Source organism: Cimex lectularius, unplaced genomic scaffold, assembly GCF_000648675.2.
Source record: "Cimex lectularius strain Harlan isolate CLEC.00 unplaced genomic scaffold, Clec_2.1 scaffold330, whole genome shotgun sequence".
In the NCBI taxonomy this organism is placed as follows: domain Eukaryota; kingdom Metazoa; phylum Arthropoda; class Insecta; order Hemiptera; family Cimicidae; genus Cimex; species Cimex lectularius.
Genome location: NW_019394173.1, coordinates 333,129 through 351,644, shown reverse-complemented (window position 1 = coordinate 351,644; position 18,516 = coordinate 333,129). Strand labels below are relative to the sequence as shown.

General features: G+C 34.5%; 1 protein-coding gene and 1 long non-coding RNA gene across 3 annotated transcripts in view; one reads left to right on the top strand and one right to left on the bottom strand.

Annotated features, from left to right (window-relative positions):
* Positions 1–18,516, bottom strand: part of LOC106663188 — a 48,650-nt gene that overhangs the window by 2,847 nt on the left and 27,287 nt on the right. The window contains exon 1 of one of the 2 annotated variants that reach the window (XR_002910885.1): positions 14,483–14,598. The exons of the other annotated variant lie outside the window; for it this stretch is intronic. This is a non-coding gene — a long non-coding RNA (uncharacterized LOC106663188). Of the gene's footprint in view, positions 1–14,482; positions 14,599–18,516 lie in introns of those variants that run through there. 2 annotated transcript variants of the gene reach the window in all.
* Positions 3,789–18,516, top strand: part of LOC106663186 (chitooligosaccharidolytic beta-N-acetylglucosaminidase) — a 36,605-nt gene continuing 21,877 nt past the window's right edge. Inside the window, exon 1 of the mRNA XM_014387837.2 lies at positions 3,789–3,933. The gene's annotated coding sequence lies outside the window, so the exon portion shown is untranslated. The remainder of the gene's footprint in view (positions 3,934–18,516) is intronic.

Here is an 18,516-nt window from a genome sequence, read left to right as displayed (position 1 = left end):
GCCAGTTAAGCATTAGTAGCCAGTTGTATTAGTCGTTCCTGGTTACAAAGTCTTATAGCAGTGTATGGCTGTATTGGCAGTTTCGGAAGAAGTTTGTAGAGATGACGAAAGCAGAATACCATCGGAAGGTTTAAACTTACCAAAGGAGTATTTCGTACAGTTGTTGTAAAACAAATAACAAATGTCGATGTTTAGCATTGAATAGTTTTAGGATTGTTGACAATGTGATCCCAAAGTTAATAGTTAACAAAGCTTTGCAATCTTGTAAAGCGTATTAAGCTTAACGAAGAGTTCTAGACAATGATGGAGATTAGACCAATATTGGTCGCGTAAGATTGTAAAGAGGCCGTAAACTTTTAACGTCTAAGGCGTCTTGAGATTTCTTCCTGTGCACTGCAGGTCGATGAATCTGTAATTTGATTATCTACCTGATTATCTAGGTCCGCCTATCCTCGCTGGTTGGTCTACCGGCATTTGTCAGCATTTTGCCATCTTGAGTGTGTCGGTTAAGTTGTACTTGTAACAAGTTTGTGTTCGTACTTAAATTAGAACAGTTGTAGTGAAACAGTAAGCTATGATATAGACGTAGAAAAAATTCTGTAGTTGTAGTTGCAGTACGTTTGAGTGGTTAGTAGTGCATACTACGGTTGAAGATGAGTTTGCGTTAGAGCTAGACATAAATTAGTTGTATTTGGTCAGTCGGGCTTGAAATAGGACAATCGTGCAGTTCATAGTTGTACAGTTGTAGAGGTAGTTTGTGGTTGTATTTAATAGCCGTTGTACTAGTAGTAACAGTAGTCGAAAGGTACTAATTCTGCTTTTAAACGACTGGCCCACATTCTTCTACATTCATCACCCGTTCTGATCAACTTGTACTATTATTTGTCAACTGTTGGATTTATTTAATCAATCAAAGTCGAGAGTTGTTATTTATACTCTGTAGTAGCGCGCGGTTTTTATAAATTTTATAAAATTTTATTGTTGAGTGAAACAAAGCGAAATCGTGTGTGAAAAATTTTTTGGAAACGTACGTAGTATCATGCAAAAGATACATTTTCGCTATCTCCTTCCTGCCTGGCTGTTATCGCCTTTGTACTTCCTGCCCTGCAAAATTGGGACGTTCTGCCTTCCACAAAGTCGTTTAACAAAATCGAATCACAAAACGTAAACCAATCAAAATTAAGTTGTATCAAGAAAAAAGACAAACTAGCTGCGGGTTAAATGAAAAATCCTATGTAAAACCAAATGTTTTCGGAGTATATTAATAACAAACGATGATTGGATACAAAAACACATCCCAAATGTTAAATACAGAGCCAGGTGAATCTGGCCTTCATAGATTTTTAAAAGGCCTTCGATCTTGGACACTCATTCTGGAAAGATATAACATTCCCACAAAAATCATTAACTTTATTAAATGGACGTACCGAGGATACAACCGTCAAGGGAAGCTTTCAGAACAGTTCAAAGCAAGGATGCATCCCACCACTCTCTTTATCCTGCATCACTGAATGCTGTCAAGCGTGCATCCCTGAAAGTAAGGAAAATTGGCGTTTAATGGAAAATGGAAAGATTGACGTCGACACTGTAGGATTAGCACCAAGGATATGCGACTTACGTGTCAAAGCAGTAGGCTTCAAAATAAATGCCAAAAACCAAAGGAAAAGCTGGATGACGACAAACTTGAAGCAGTTGATCCTTTACCTACCTAGGAAATCCGGTGTTAAAATTTGGAGGTACTGAGGACGATATGAAGAGAAGAATCAGGAAAGCCAATTGTAAATTTATACAATTATATCCGATATGGATTTTAAAAACCCATCTTCAGGTGAACCAAACTTCGGCTCTTAAAACAAATGTCATGTTAGTCGTATGTATATAGATCTACGTGAGTACGCTCCAGGTTTTTTCAATCGCCTGGGGCGGATTTTCGGAATATTGTGGCCTGAACGTCAATTTAGAACCGGCCAGCTTGCCATACATGCTGCAGTATGTAAAAGAAAATGGATATGAATAGGGCATGAGAAAAATGGACGGTGCCGTTCCTAGAGTGGGACCCGCAAGGGCGACTCAAGATTGGACGACCGAGGCAAACGTGGAGACTATCACTGGGAAAGAAACTTACGGCAGTCAGGAAGTCTTGGTAGAGCTGGCATAGAGGGGTGGAAGAACTTTGAAGAACTGTGAGCGACAGGAATAAGTGAATGAATGAAATGTTTAATACAGAAAATGCATTAGGTATTTGATTCTTTCCTTCATTTCCGACGATACATTTATTTATGAGATAATTTTTTTATGTACTTCATATTACATATCATACTAAAGTGATAGAATAGTCAAATCTACAAGGACATTTTAAAACCTTTTCTATTTTTATTTACTATTATTCTGAGGAGGAAGAAACAGACACCCACACCATCAGCAACTGCTCAATGGAAACATAAACCTGGGGTACAAAGAAAACCCAGGGAAAAGAATTGTAGCAACAACAGCCAATGACATAGTGCTTCTTAAGAAAAGGATCGAGTCGATTGCACTGAACTGGGAAGTATAAACCAAAAGGCTGTATTGCTTTGGGAACAAAAAAAGACCCGAATTCCTGTATCCGTATTCACTACCATGATCAACAACCATCTTTTTTACTCCCCTGAATTATCCATAACTAGAACTAATTGACCGTCAGTAACAATCTTTAAGTTACCGTATAGATGTAGATGTATTAATGGGGTGTAATGTCTACTGAACCCTTGTGAACTATTATATCCTCAGTTCTGTGGTTATAGCACACCGGTGAGTCCTAGTTCATTAAAGTACTTAATCAGTAGGCCCGGTCTCAGTGGTAGAATTTCTTCTACGGTCATTTTACATCCCAAAACACTTCCTTATGAGGACGAATGTGTCACCATAGTTTGTTAATGTCGGTGTCTCCCCCGCTTATTTGCATAATCTGCATGCGCCGTGTTAGCTTATACTAATCTTTTTGGAGTGTCCTGTTAAGAATTCTGTTAGTATTTAAAGTTTTTTCCTTTGATACATTCTGCTGAATGTTTCTTTCCAAAATTTGCAAGAAGGTACTTGGACTGCTTGTCTCCAAAGAGTGAATTCCATTGTTTCGTCATTTTCATTTTGTCCTTTTGTCTAAGGTACTCATTGATAGGTGTGAATTCCTAACTATCCTTATGTTACCATCCATCCCAATACATTGTTACCCATCACCCGAAAACCAATCATAATTAACCATCTCCAACTTACTCCGACTCATCAATCAACCGTTTTTAACCTTTAATCCGGTATCATCCATAAACACAATTTTTTTTCATTACCATCCATCTTTAACCTACTGACCCTAAGGATCCAATATTGTCATAACACGAGCATGACAACACCTATAAGCACCTCCTTCAAAATTCCTGAAGGAAATGAACATCCCTACTCACTACTCTGGATGTCAAGAGTAGGTCAGATTCTTCGTGGTTCGAATCAACCCCAACTCACTTCCTTCGCTCTTTTGGTTTCCGTTATTGCCTTTGGCTACCTAACGCTATAACATCATTCTGATAGTTTAATGTGTCTTAATGAATCAAAAGAGAGGATGGCGTAGCTTGACGATCTTTCAAAAGGAACAGCTCACCCCTTTCCTCACCGCCAGGCGGTGCCGTTTTATATTGTTAAAGAAGACGTTCTATTGACCAAAGAACGAACACGAATGGCAGCGCATGTGCTATTACTTCTATTTATAGTTTTAAATAGGTGAAGGGGAAGAGGCTCCCCACTCGGCCCGACGAGCCGCCCCACCAACCGACCATCCCCTGGCCCCTGCGGGCCGTCATTCTTCGCTTGTACGCGGGTCTGTCGCAACGCGCCTTCCTGAAATGTGAACGCGTGTTTTTTCAACCCCCAAATCGAGATCAACTTTTTTGTCAAGTACCCCAGGTGAGACTCAACAGGACTTAAAACATATACATATTAATTTTCATATTTTTTATATTTAATTTATTATTTATTGTCAAAAATACAAAGACAAATCATTCATAACTTTCAATTTTTTATTTCTGTTATGCAATGGACTGATCATGTTTGATCTCACCCACTGTAAACTTAATCCATATCATTATACTTATACATTGTAAATATACTCTTGCAAATTATTAATTATATTTTCAAGTCCTGAAAAAACTTGATGGAGGAACTTAAACTTATGTCTGATTTTTAATATGTATATAGTATTGAAGGCTTAATATTAATTATATTGGATAAAAATTAGCTTCTAAAACATGTATCTTCTAACCTAGCACACTTAATCATCCATAAATTACCAATAACCACTTGCCTTAATTTAATGGGAAAAGTTTGATAATGTAGCCAGACGCCACTGTTTTATATTAAAATGAAGTGCCGTTTTTGGGTTTTTGGAACCGCTTGGACGACCCGTGTCATCAATGGGTCGAAGTCAAAAAGAAAAAGAAAAAAAAAGAAAAAACAGCGAACCCATCGGCCCTTTGTTCAACATAGAGAACAATCATGTTTAAAGACTAGGCCTAAGTACATATAACTAAGACGAACTAAGACATAACTATCACGTGCTGAAAAAATCCTGGCGATTTATGATCCCGGATCATATTCTCCGATAAGGTGAGTCAAGTATGAAAAAACTTGAACACGACTGAATTTTGAATTTGTTTTTCTTAACTGGCCTTCAGCAGGTCTAAAAAACAGGCATAATCTTCCTTTTTTTATATATCAATTATTAAAGAAGCGAAAATTCCACTTGGGATTTCCCCAAACACCTCTTGAGACGTTTCGAGGTCCATCTCCATCTTGATCTTACGTTGCATAACAATATTAACTTTAGCATCAAAAACGATAAGCATTCATATCACCTTAAAACTACTCAGAACTAGTTGTAACCATCGCCAATTTTTTTTTTATCTTGGTACATTAATAACTAACCATCCTCAACCATCAGTAACCATCGTTCACTTATTAACTACTGTGAGCTTATTTGTAAACGATATAACCGATCAATAATGTAAGGGATTGACAGTTCCTCACTGAAGATGGCGCGATGCCGAAACGACGCCTTTGAGTACTTAGACAAACCAGGGAGTGAAGACCCAACAATTGACCCAATGCCGTTTCAGAATGATCAGAAGGAGAACAGATTCTTTTAAGCAACGTTTTTAATCAATCCATTATATTGTCTAATTAACCAAATTATATTATATTGTCCAATTGACTAAATAACTTCTTTCAATTAATTAATCTTTATGTAAGATATTGATTGGAATGAAAAAGCTAGTGTCACGAGCGGGATTCGAACCCGCGACCTTCGGCTAAATACGTCGCTACTCTACCACTTGACTTATAATGACTTCGATCCACTCGGACACCAACTACCTATCTCAACTTACCTTTCAACTTTGCCTTCCTTTTTGCCATTTTTCAAATGTCAAAAAGGATTGTCATTTCAAATTGAAAAATGGCAAAAAGGAGGGAAAATTCGAAATTTAGGTTGAGATGGGAAGTTGGTGTCCGAGTGGATCGAAGTCACGATAGCACAAGTGGTACAGCAGGGCCGTATTGAGCCGACGGTAGTGGGTTCGAATCCCGCTCGTGACACTAGCTTTTTCATTTCAACCAATACCCTATATAAAGATTAATTAATTGAAAGTATTTAATCAATGTTTTACCGAAGGCACTTTTCAAAAAACATTTATTCCTTTACATAAGAGAGTGACAAGTTTAGATTTTTAATAAGCCAATAACATTAACTTTTTCATTAACGAAAGTATTGTAAAAAAAAAATTAAAAAAGATTATAAGATTTTTTAATGGAAATACATATAATGTTCTGGCAATATGGGTCCCAAAGAAGTCCTATTTGTTGGCTGTGTGCATAAGTTTTTTTTTTCAAATTCCAACTTTCATCCCTGCCTTCCAGTCCCGTTAGCTCTAGGGTGGCAAAAGAGAAAGAGAAAGAAAGGGGTGATCCCAAAAGTCAGCCTAGAATAAATCCGTCGTGCACGATACAGAAGCAGATAAAATTCATTTGAGGTATTCCTTGCTATACGAGTTCCATCTCGGATATAGGGTGGCGGATGCCTCTGGAAATTTATGATGAATTTACGGTGATAACTGAACGTGTTCAACATGGTTTCGACGTTTTCATAACGGAGAGAGATTAATGAAAGACCAGCCTCTTGAATACCTAATGAAAGACACCTAAAAGCGATGACATAAGTGGTAATGCATGATGACAACAAATTAACTATAGCAGAGCTATCTGAGAGATTTCAGGTACATCGCGCAATAGAAAGAGGATCGCTGTGTTACCTTGTGAAACTCGATTCATGGGTTAACCATGAATTCCTCAAGAACAAGGAAGATCGTATAGCATCGTACCTGAACAAATCGGAAGGGTTTAATTCCTATTTGGCCACTGGGGACGAGAAGTGGATCCTTTATAAGCCGATGGACTCTGCACAAAGAATGAACCTCCGCCATCGACGTCAAGAGCAAGATTGCTCCCACGTAAGGTCCTATTTCTGTTTGGTGGGATATAGGACACAGTTACAGTCTGGCAGAGTATAGTGTCCAGGAGTATAGTGCTAGAGCGTTTTGGGGAGAAGGAAAAACGTCCAACCCTGGTGGAATGGAACGTCTTGTTTCACCATGAGAAATTCAGGTCCAACAAGGCTGTTACACTCAATCAGAGTAAAATCGCCGATTTATGCTGGCTACAGTTGCCCCACCCAAAATACTCTCCAGACCTCGACCCTTCAGATTTTTACTTGTTCCGTTCCCTAGACGGCCAATTAAATGGCAATTTTTTAACTAATAGGCTCTGACAATCGCATTTGCAGATTTCTGCTTGTACAGGTCATCAGACTTTTTTAAAGGATATTTCTGATACCAGAACGCAGGATGCGTTGTACGTTGGCAGTATGTTATAAAAACGAAGGAAATTATTCTATTAAAAATAAAATACATTTATATTTTGAGCGACTTTTTTCCCGAAAAGCGAAAAGACATGCATACACCCAATACAGGCCGTGCACTTTATTACTAACTTTTTTGGATGCCGAAAATATGCGATTGAACTTTTCTTTTTGTACATCATCAAAAAAAAGCTCATATCTCTGCTTCCCCTTAATATGGGCTTTTGAAATTTGAAACATAAATTAAGCTTGAGCTAATCAGAACATTTTGAAATAGGAAAATTTGGGCACTTTTGAAAATGGGTAATTTCAAAATTTGCAGGTTTGTTATTGAGTCACTGATTATCAAAATTATAAGATACTTTCCGAATAGCTAGAAACATGAAATTCGGTTAAAATAGTTTTGTTTTATAGTAGTAAGCAAAGGAAAAAATCTGAAAATGACAATTTTCTCAAAACTAGTGCAGGTTTGGGGGCAGAAAAGGCGTAGTCTCAGGACAAAAATTAGAAGGCACTTCCCTTATAGGCAGGAACAAGAAATTTGGTACAAAAGTAGGACTTACATTGGAAAAAAGGCAAGAATCTGAAAATTGCAATTTTCCAAAAAAAAACGAAATTTGGTACAAAGGTATGTCTTATATTGTCAAATAGGTAAAAATTTGAAATTGCAATTTTCTCAAAATCAATTTAGGAGTGGCTGGATGGGGGTTGTCTCAAAATCAAAATGAAAAGGTATCCCTCCTACACGACGTCCACCATATGCTGAAGCGAAAAAATGTATGGTGTAAAAAAGGGCCAAGTTTCAGACCCCTCCAGAAAATTAGCCTGCTGATGTAATGATATCTACACAGCAACACTGTTCTTTTATTTTAATTGCTTAACATTTGACCAGTTTCTTAATGAGCAATGATGTTTTAATCTTTATTTTGCAACTTGCAAGGGTTAAGCGATAAAAATTATAAGTGAAATGAGGTTGGACACAATGTGGATACCACTACTTTGAAAGGCCGACTTATTTATGCGGGAGCATGGAACTTTTCTTTTCTTTTGAGCTATGGATTAAAAAAAAACAATGGACTTGGCCACAGTGTAGGTATTACATTGATAGGATAATTTTTTGGAGGGGCCTGGATCTCCCTTTTTTCAAGGTTAGGGTTAGGTTTTTGTTGGGATCGTAATTACTCCTAACATAATATAAAACAATATGGAAGTACAAAACTGTGATGGACATGGGATAACAAATTTTAATGAAACATTTTTAGGTGATACTAAGTCGAAAAATATTGCATATCTGCCCATATAGGGCAAAAAAGCACTGTTAAGAACTAAACAATTTTTTTAAATATGTTTTCCTGCTTTTGTTGGTCATATATTTTATTATATATCATTCGATTTATTTATTTTTATCTAGGACTAAAAAATAATATGCAGGATTGTATTAAATGAAATTAAATATTAAAAAAAATAGAAAAAACATTTGTGAAATAAAAAATCGGATTCGTTTTAAACACCCGTCAAAGCCCATAAATACGAATTTTTATAGCAAACCAAAAAATAGAAAAAATTTGGACTGAATTGGCTTTTTACGCAGGCGTTGTTATTCCACCTAAAATGTATAACTCCTCTGGATTTTATCCAAGTTAATGCAACCACTGGAAAGCTGGATTGTTCTACTTTCAAGCTAGAAAAATGATTTATTGAAAACTTAGTATGAAATAATTAAAACTCTTGAATTGATTAATTGTATATTTCCGGTTTTAATTTATTCACATAGGCCAAGTTTCTGCCATCAGGTGTAATTTTACAGTCTTCTAAAAAGCTGTAAAGTTTCTTATAGATTAGAACGGTAGTTTCATCATCATTGTTGTGATTTTCGAGAAAATCGGGAGGGATTTGGAAAGCGAAAATTTGAAAAAAAAAATTATTTTTTCAAAGATTTATGTTTAGGGTTTTTTTGGCGTCTAAATTTTTTTTAACCTTACATAGCTAATTAATTATATTTAGATCAACCTAATCAATCAAGTTGAAGATCAGTTAATCAATCAGTGACTACTTTCCGATCTTCTTCAACTTAACTACATTGCCAAGTCAATATGTCAAAATTGTTTTTGCCAGCTTGTCATAGGCTATCGTAAATATTGACATATTTTAAACTTCCACTTGCCTACAATTTTTTTTTCGAAAATCATAAATACATCATGAAATAAACGATTACAACGATCCGTAGGAATTTTTCGAGAGGGTTTAGAGCATTCGAACCTACACGTAGTGGCACAAACCTATTCCCCTTAAATAAATTTGAACTGGGTATTCCAAATTGAACGTATAAGACGTTTTTGTTAATTCATTCTCATTTTTTTCACTCAAATTGACAATAAAACGTTGTTCACATAGCCTGAAAGTAGGGCAATCAAACTTTCCAACGGTTGCCATAACGCTGATTTTGGATAAAATCCAGAGGAGTTATAAATTTTTAAATGGAACACCAGGCGAGAAAAAAAAATTACCCAGCCCAAAAATGTTTTTTTTTCCTGTAAAATTCATATCTAAAGATTTTAAAGATGGCTTAAATCTAATCCGAATTTTTTTAAAACCATTTTTGGCCTAATTTACTGATATCGTCTTTTCGTTTTTGTAATTTTTTATGTATAGCTTTGTTCCGTCAATGTGTCAAACCCTTTTTAATTGGAAATTAACCATTTTTTAATTGAAAATTAATCCTTTCTCTAAATCATTACAAAAACATAGGTGGTGGTATGAAATGTAAACATGTAAAATCGAATTCTTGTATTTTGGCGATTTTTCTATAAAATCTAAAATAATTTGTCTCTTAAAGGACCCTACGAGAATCAATTACAATTAAAATTAAAAGTTATAAAAAAATTTATTTTACAGCCATATTATTTTATAATAATTAATATGGTCAATTATGACCGCTAAGTAAATATGGCTTATTTAATTATCTTATACATTCAAAAATTTAGAATTAATAGAAGAATCGTTTGTTTTTATATTCAATTGTATTATACTTGTAATTTTAATTGTAATGCATTTTCACGATAAAAACCCATTTTATATTTTATTAAAAATTCACAATAAAAAAAAAGGAATCTTCTATTTTTATATTTAATTTTTTTTATTAATTGCTATTAATTTTGATATGGTCTTGTAAGAGCCCAATAATTTTACACCTTTTGTACATGCGCATTAATATATGTAATAGGTATATATTATATCCATACCTATTAATAGGTATGGAAACGAACCCGCACAATTTCATTCAGAAAATTTCATAAAAATTGGTCTCGCGGTTTCGGATTTTTGCCTGTTTCAGATGAATCGACCACAAACTAACAGACAGACAGACACGGAAGCAAAATTTGTTCAGAAAGGTCTAAAATGCAAAACGGCGAGTGGAAATTTCGATTTTGAAGGGCAAAACGTTTTTCAACTTCCCGCATGAATACAAGGCTTACCAATATGTTCGGAAGCTAAAATCGCAAATATACAGGACCATTACTTTACATGCTTACATTTCATACAATCCCTAAATGTTTTGATTTAAAGAAAAATTCTAAGTTAAAAAGGATTAATTTAAGGATAAAACGCTATATCTAATCTCATTTTCTTATCCTAGGATTTAAAAAATTCGAATGCTACGTAGCTAGATAGACTTTTAACAGTATCATTTTACATGCTTTTGTTTATATCTATAAATCCTTGTTTATTAGGTGTATATTGGATTTTGCATCAATATTTTCTTACCTCAACTAAAAATTGATTTTTCTCGTTTTTTTTTTTTTTTTAATTATCCGGGTACTTTAGGTAGGTTTCTGGGAAAGACCTCAGGGTTTTTTTTTACGTCGGTATTACAATAAAGTTCAGGGACAACGAACCATTGACTATTGATTCTTTCAGGATTCTTTCAGTGATAAAATTACAAAAATATATAAAAACCAAAAAATACAGACTTTTACTTTACATACTTATATTTCATACCATCCCCAAGTTTTTTAATGATTTAAAGAAAGGCTTAATTTAAAGAAAAAAAATGAATTTAAGGGGAGAAACTATATCTAATCTCATTTAATACAATTGTCCATATTTTCTTATCCTGGGATTTAAAAAAAAATCTAATGGTAAGTAGATTAATTGATTGATAGATAGATTAGTTTAACCATTCATTATGACAATTTACATTTTTAACAGCATCATTTTACATGCTTTTGTTTATATCTATAAATCCTTGTTTATTAGGTATATATTGGATTTTGAATCAATATTTTCTTACCTCAACTAAAAATGTATTTTTTTCTGTTTTTTTTTTGTTTTTTTTTTTTTAATTTTCTGGGTACTTTAGTACGATTCTGTGAAAAGACCGCTGGGCTATTATTTATTTTTTTTCTACGACGGTATTACAATAGATTTCAGGGACAGGAAACTCCACTGACTATTGATTCTCTCAATGATAAAATTACAAAAATAAATAAAACTTCGGAAGCAAAAATCGCAAATAAACTGGACTTTACACGCTTCATTTCACATTTCATACCATCCCTAAGTTTTTTTTTATCATTTAAAGAAAGAACTTAAATAGAGGCTTATTTAAAGTAAAAAAAGATTAATTTAAGAGGAGAAGCTATATCTATCTCATTTAATACAATTTTCTGTATTATTTTCTTATCCTAGGATTTAAAAAAATCGAATAATTGACAGATTGATGGATTAGTTTAACCATTCCTTATGACAATTTACATTTTTAACAGCATCATTTTACATGCTTTTGTTCATATCGATAAATCCTTGTTTATTAAGTATATATTGGATTTTGAATCAATATTTTCTTATCTCAACTAAAAATTTATTTTTCTCAAGTTTTTTTAAATTTAGGTAAGTTTCTGAGAAAAGACCTCAGGTTTTTTTTTTACGTCGGTATTACAATAAAGTTCAGGGACAACGACCCATTGACTATTGATTCTTTCAGTGATAAAATTACAAAAATAAATAAAAACCCAAATATACAGAACTTTTACTTTACATGCTTATATTTCATACTACTCCTAAGTTTTTTTAATGATTTAAAGAAAGGCTTAATTTAAATGTGTGGTGATTAGTGACCGTTAATCGATAATTATTCAGAAATCTAGTAACCAGACCGCATCTCTCGATTTCTGAATAATGCTTAATTTAAAGTAAAAAATATTAATTTAAGGGTAGAAGCTAAACGTAACATAACTAAATCTAAAACAAAACTAAATCTCATTTAATACTATTTTGTCTATTATTTTCTTATCCTAGGTTTTAACAATTTGAATAGTACTTAGATTGATTGATAGATGGATTAGTTTAGCCATTCCTTATGACAATTTACATTTTGAACAGCATCATGTTTGTTTATATCTATAAATCCTTGTTTATTAGGTGTATATTGGATTTTGAATCAATATTTTCTTACCTCACCTCGACTAAAAATGTATTTTTTTTTAAGTTTTTTTTAAATTTTCTGGGTACTTTAGTACGATTCTGTGAAAAGACCTCTGGGCTATTATTATTATTATTTTTTTTTTTACGTCGGTATTACAATAGATTTCAGGGACAGGAAACTCCACTGACTATTGATTCTCTCAATGATAAAATTACAAAAATAAATAAAGCTTCGGAAGCAAAAATCGCAAATACGCACGACGTTTACTTTACATGCTTATATTTCATACCATCCCTAAGTTTTTTTTTAATCATTTAAAGAAAGGACTTAAATAGATGCTTAGTTAAAGTAAAAAAGATTAATTTAAGGGGAGAAGCTATATCTAATCTCATTTAATACAATTTTCTGTATTATTTTCTTATCCTAGGATTTAAAAAAAATTGAATAATAAGTAGACAGATTGACTGATGGATTAGTTTAACCATTCCCTATGACAACAGCATCATTTTATATGCTTTTGTTGATATATAAATTCTTGTTTGTTAGGTATATATCGAATTTTGAATCAATACATTCTTTACCTCAACTAAAAATGTATTTTTCTATAAGTTTTTTAAAATTTTCCGGGTACTTTAGTACGTTTCTGTAAAGGACCTCAGGGCTATTATTTATTTTTGTGTTTTTCTAGTTCAGAATTACAATAGAGTTCAGGGACAGGAAACTCCATTGACTATTGATTCTTTCAATGATTCAATGATAAAATTACAAAATAAAACATTAAGTTCCATTTTGAATGTATTTCTTTTTAGTGTCCAAAATTAACATATTTTATGTCTAGCTTTCTTTATTTAACCTATTGTTATATAGATTTAAGTTACTGTGGATATATTTTATTCTGTTTATATCCATTTATATTTGTTATATTTTATATTTTTACGTTTTTTATGTTTATATTTATATTTAATTAGTGATATAGTTATTGTTACATTGTGTTTTCTTTGTGTTTGTTATCAGTTGTCATATGTGGTAAGGTACAATGAACCGTGGGAAGAGTATGTTAAAACTAAACTAGAATTTTTTTACGTCGTACCAATTGTACTTTCAACTACCTTGGTCGGCCTATTCTCGCTTTTTATGTTAATTGCATTTTCTCAACCCCATTGGAGATAAACGGATGAGTTAATAACATCAATCGTGGGGTGGAACGAGAAGTCGGTTACAATGCGCACCCAGGCTTCATCGGTCCGATAGGATGAATCCAGGATGGAGAAATTCCAACAAGCAGCCACCATATTCATACCGATCGTGCTCGTTCCCCCGATGCGGCATACTTAAGCAAACCGGGTTATCCGTTTTAATTTGTTCCCGTCGAGGTTGTTATGTGTAATACTATGGCGTGACTTTTAAAAAGAGAGTCTTTAATGGCGATTTCCACTGCTATTTTTTGAACAAATTGGCTTTTTCAAAGTTCCAGCTTAGGCAAAATAAATTGTACAAATGTACTTAAATAACAAATGGGTGTTTCTTAGTGACCTGTTGTTTGATAATTTGTTGAAGTGGGGACCGGCCAAGAATGAGGTAGTTTAGAAAAACACCTTTTTCATTTTTTTTGCCGACGTTTCGACCCCCAGGCCCTGAAGACGATCCGAATAAAGGTCGAACGATGCAAAAAATGAAAAATTTTATACCGCTTCATCCACATATAACGAAAATCGGTTTCGAGCGATTAGTGATTATAAAGATAATATTTAAATACTTGAAAACTTCCATTAATGCATCTGGCATTTCAAACCACATTAAGCCCATCATTGACATGCAATAATTTTCTACGTATTCTAGGCATTTTATCACAACACCCGACCGTACTAAAATGAAAATTCCCATAAAAATTTTAATCCAATTTTGCTAAGACCAATTGATATGATTTCTTGCGGAATTTAACCGAGCTATTCTGTGGCATAAGTTAATGCCAAGTAGACTTCTCGCACGTAATCCACCCTCTGGAAGTCGCCTTAAACTGGCATTAACTATTTTAACTTGTTGAAGTCTAGAACTTGATCTCAACATCGGTAGAATGTCGATTACGGAGTATTTTCGAAACAATAAAACTATCATCTAACCTCGGACAGTTTTTCTGTGAATCTCAACCACCCTGGCCGCATATGCTTGACTTCTTCCATCTTCCAACAATGTTATGATTCTAGCCGAATCCGTATCACTTAAAAACATCGCCCAGACAAAATTGAAACTTAAAAAAAAAAAAAAACACCGGAGAAGAAGAAAGAAGCTTTACAGAAAAGCCAACAAAGAAGAGATTGACTATTCAAAGATTTATGTACAAAATCCACTTATAAACACAAGCGGAGATTTTATCTCTGTTTATTTACCTCTAATTCTTTAAACTGACCAAATATTGTCGTAAGATAATCAATTGAGGATTATCTAAGAAATAATTAAAAATATTAAGGGTAGCCACTTTATTTGCCTCTCAGTGTACCTATCCTTTCCCTATCCTGCCAGCCCCTCATCAGACCTTTTTGGTGTTCAACTTATTATTTAAAAATACAGTTATAAATCACCTCAACAGCTATATTGTATAAACCAACCGAGTATTAGTAGGAGCTGAGACTATCTATTCTATCTAAGCTCATTTAGGCTCTAGAAACAACTAAAGTGAATAGGAACTAAACACTTCAGCCACTCAATCATAACTAATAAAATCAGACACCCATTCTTCTTCTTCTTTTTTTTTTTTTACGAGGGTTCGTAAAAGCAGAGGTCATATAAATCCTTAGGGTGCCGGTGTTTTTGAAAAAAAGCTCATTTGTAAGTACGTCGGGTTCGAATGGAGGGCCGCTGGATTCGAACCCGGGACCTTTACCTTACAGTGTTGAGCGCCGAGTCAAAACCGTTGCAGCCACCGACGCCCCCTACGACACCCATTCTTAGAAACAGGGACTAACTGTATGATCAGATATCACTGATATACATTTCCATTCGAACCTGCTTGGAACATGCTTTATTGGACTATCTAACCACCACTTCCACCCTTACATTTTTGCATATTTTATTCGAGGGTACAGTTTTGCTTTATGCCTGACTTTCCGAGGACTGTAACCTTTCATGTCAAAGCTGCATAACTCAAATGATTTGTATCACTTTTTTTTAACCATTCCCATAATAATAGCTTTAACAGCCCAGGTTATAAATCGTGTAAATAAATTTGTACACGGTATGCAAACAACCGCAACCTGTCCTTTTGTGTACAAAAATTCTCTAAAGTTAGATCATCGGTTGTTAAATTGAGACTGGTCCGCATATTCTCGCTCTTTCGGACTCGGCCAGGTACGCCAGCCCGCCATCTTTGTAACATTTGGTACGTCTTTGTTTTTGCAATTGTCATTCCTTGAAATATAACAATTAGACATTTTAGTTTATCGTTTTAATTTTTAGGAAATATACCGAACGAACTAGTATGATCTGGTAATGGTTATCGTTATTATCATTTTAAAAAAACTATCACGATGACAATTCCTTGTTTGGAACACTTGTGCGTTGCGCAACAAATTACCCGAAATTAACTCTTGAGAGGTGTTATTCCTCCGTTATCTAATCCAACAAATTGAGAAATAAACAAATCAATGTTTATCGAGTGAAATGATGGATGGTGACAATAAAATTGATTGGACGGAGGACGTATCTTTTTCTTTATTTTTTTTTTTATATATTTTTTTAATTAATTTATTTATTTTAGGCATTGCTTATTTGACGATATTGATTGAATCATTTTGCACCGCTGTTGTTTTGGCAATCGTTTTCCCCACCAGGAACATGGAATTAGTCATGAAGAAGATATAAGACAAAATTAATCAGTCAGGGAATACAAATTTAAAGCATACCGCTTGTATGGGTTCCGATCCGCCGGTTGTCCCAGCTATTCCATGGATAAAGTCCCGATTTTTACCAGAACGAGGTGCATTCCTACGTTTTATGACACTTTTAATTAAGCGCAAAGGATTTGGGGTTCTGACGTTAATCGTTACAACGTTCTTCGACGAAAGAAAAATCTTTTTCAAATAACATACTTTTACGAAAGGTAAACCGATTTTGAAAAAACAATACTCATGTATACCTTGTTTGACGAAACGAAAACCCATGTTCGACCTACCTTGCCTAAAGGAAAACCCATGTACAACCTGGATTATAAAAACTTTCGTAAGCTTTTCCAACGAAGTTTTTATAATCCAGATTCTCATCCATATCCAACAAAAAAAAGTAAAGTAAAACCCATGTACGATTTTCTTTGACGAAAGAAAATCCAATGTACGGCCTATTTTACGAAAGGAAAACCATGGACAACCTACTTTGGCGAAAGTAAAAACCATGAAAGACCTGCTGTGACGAAAGAAAAACATATGAGTAATCTACAATGACGAAAGGTATACCCATGTATAATCTACTTTGAAGAAAGGAAACTCCACTACGACCAGAATTAACGGAAGGAAAATCTTACCTAAAAACCTAATTTAACGGGAAAAAAACAATGTAGGACCTATGTTGAACGAAAGGAAAACTCCTATGCTACTTAATTTGACTACTTATTTGGACGATAAGAAAACCCATGGGACCTATTTTGACGAAAATTAAATTCATGTGACCTGCTTTGACTAAAGGAAAACCCCTTAAGACCTGCTTTCACGAAAGGAAAATCCTACCTAAAAACATTCTTCAACGAAAGAAAAACCAATGTCGGACCTATGTTGAAGAAAGGAAAACTCCTGCGGTACTTAATTTGACTACCTATTTGGACGATACGAAAACTCTTATACGACCTATTTTGATGAAAGGTAAACTCATGCCACCTATTGTGACGAAAATTAAATTCATGTGACCTGCTTTGACAAAAGGAAAATCCATGTCCAACGTACTTTGAGGAAAGGAAAACCCATTACGAACCGTTTTCAAGAAAGAAAAATCCTACCAAAAAACCTTCTTTAACGAAAGAAAAACCAATGTTGGACCTATGTTGACGAATGGAAAACTCCTGTGCTACTTGATTTGACTACCTGTTTGGACGATAGGAAAACCCATGGGAACTATTTTGACAAAATGAAATTCATGTGACCTGCTTGGACTAAAGGAAAACCCATTACAACCTGCTTTCACGAAAAGAAAATCCTATCTAAAAACCTATGTTAGCGAAAGAAGAACCAATGTAGGACCTATGTTGACGAAAGGAAAACTCCTGTGCTACTTGATTTGACTACCTATTTGGACGATAGGAAATCCCATGGGACCTATTTTGACGAAAATGAAATTCTAGTGACCTGCTTTGACAAAAGGAAAACCCATGTACAACCTACTTTGAGGAAACGAAAACCCATTACGACCTGCTTTCACGAAAGGATAACCCATGTACAATTTATTTTGACGAAAAAACCTTTGTGAAACAGAGAGAAGGACAATATAGCTCAATTCATTAAATTCGACACTTGACTCCGTTTAATCTCGCTTTTTTTTCTAATATTAAGCTTGTCTTTTTAGGAATGATAAGGGCTGGTAATAAATAAGTATATATATATGATACATGGGATTGCTTACGGTTGCTTAAGAATGCTGATGGTTTAGTGTTATATGTCTAGAGTTTGAAAAAAAAAAAAAACGCAAATTTACATTACGCAGAATAACAAAAAATCATTTTAACGTTAGGGGTATCTAGATTCTTGTGAATTTTATATTAACGTTATATCATGTCCTTGGATCCGCTTAATGTCGCTGATTTTGTTTTTCAGCGAGTAGGTTTCTTGGAAGATGCACATCATTGATTTATTGCCAATTCTTTGTTTTTCTAACGGTATCTCGAGTCGGTTCGAAAATAAATTAACGAGGCGACGCTGTCCTGGGTGCGTAACGAGATCGCGATGACAGTCAAGTAGTTAATCACCACGGCGATAATCACGTGGATCCGCCCCGTTTCGCCGCGTCGCGGCGTCCTGACGATCCGGTAAACGTGGGAACCGCCGGCCGACAATAAGCCAGGCTTTCCCACGCGCACCGTGCCAACAAAAAAAAAAGAGAGAAACGCGATCTTTCACCCGGCCTGGCGAACAATTGGGATTCAAGACGGCCCAAAACCCCGAATCCCTAGTTGAAA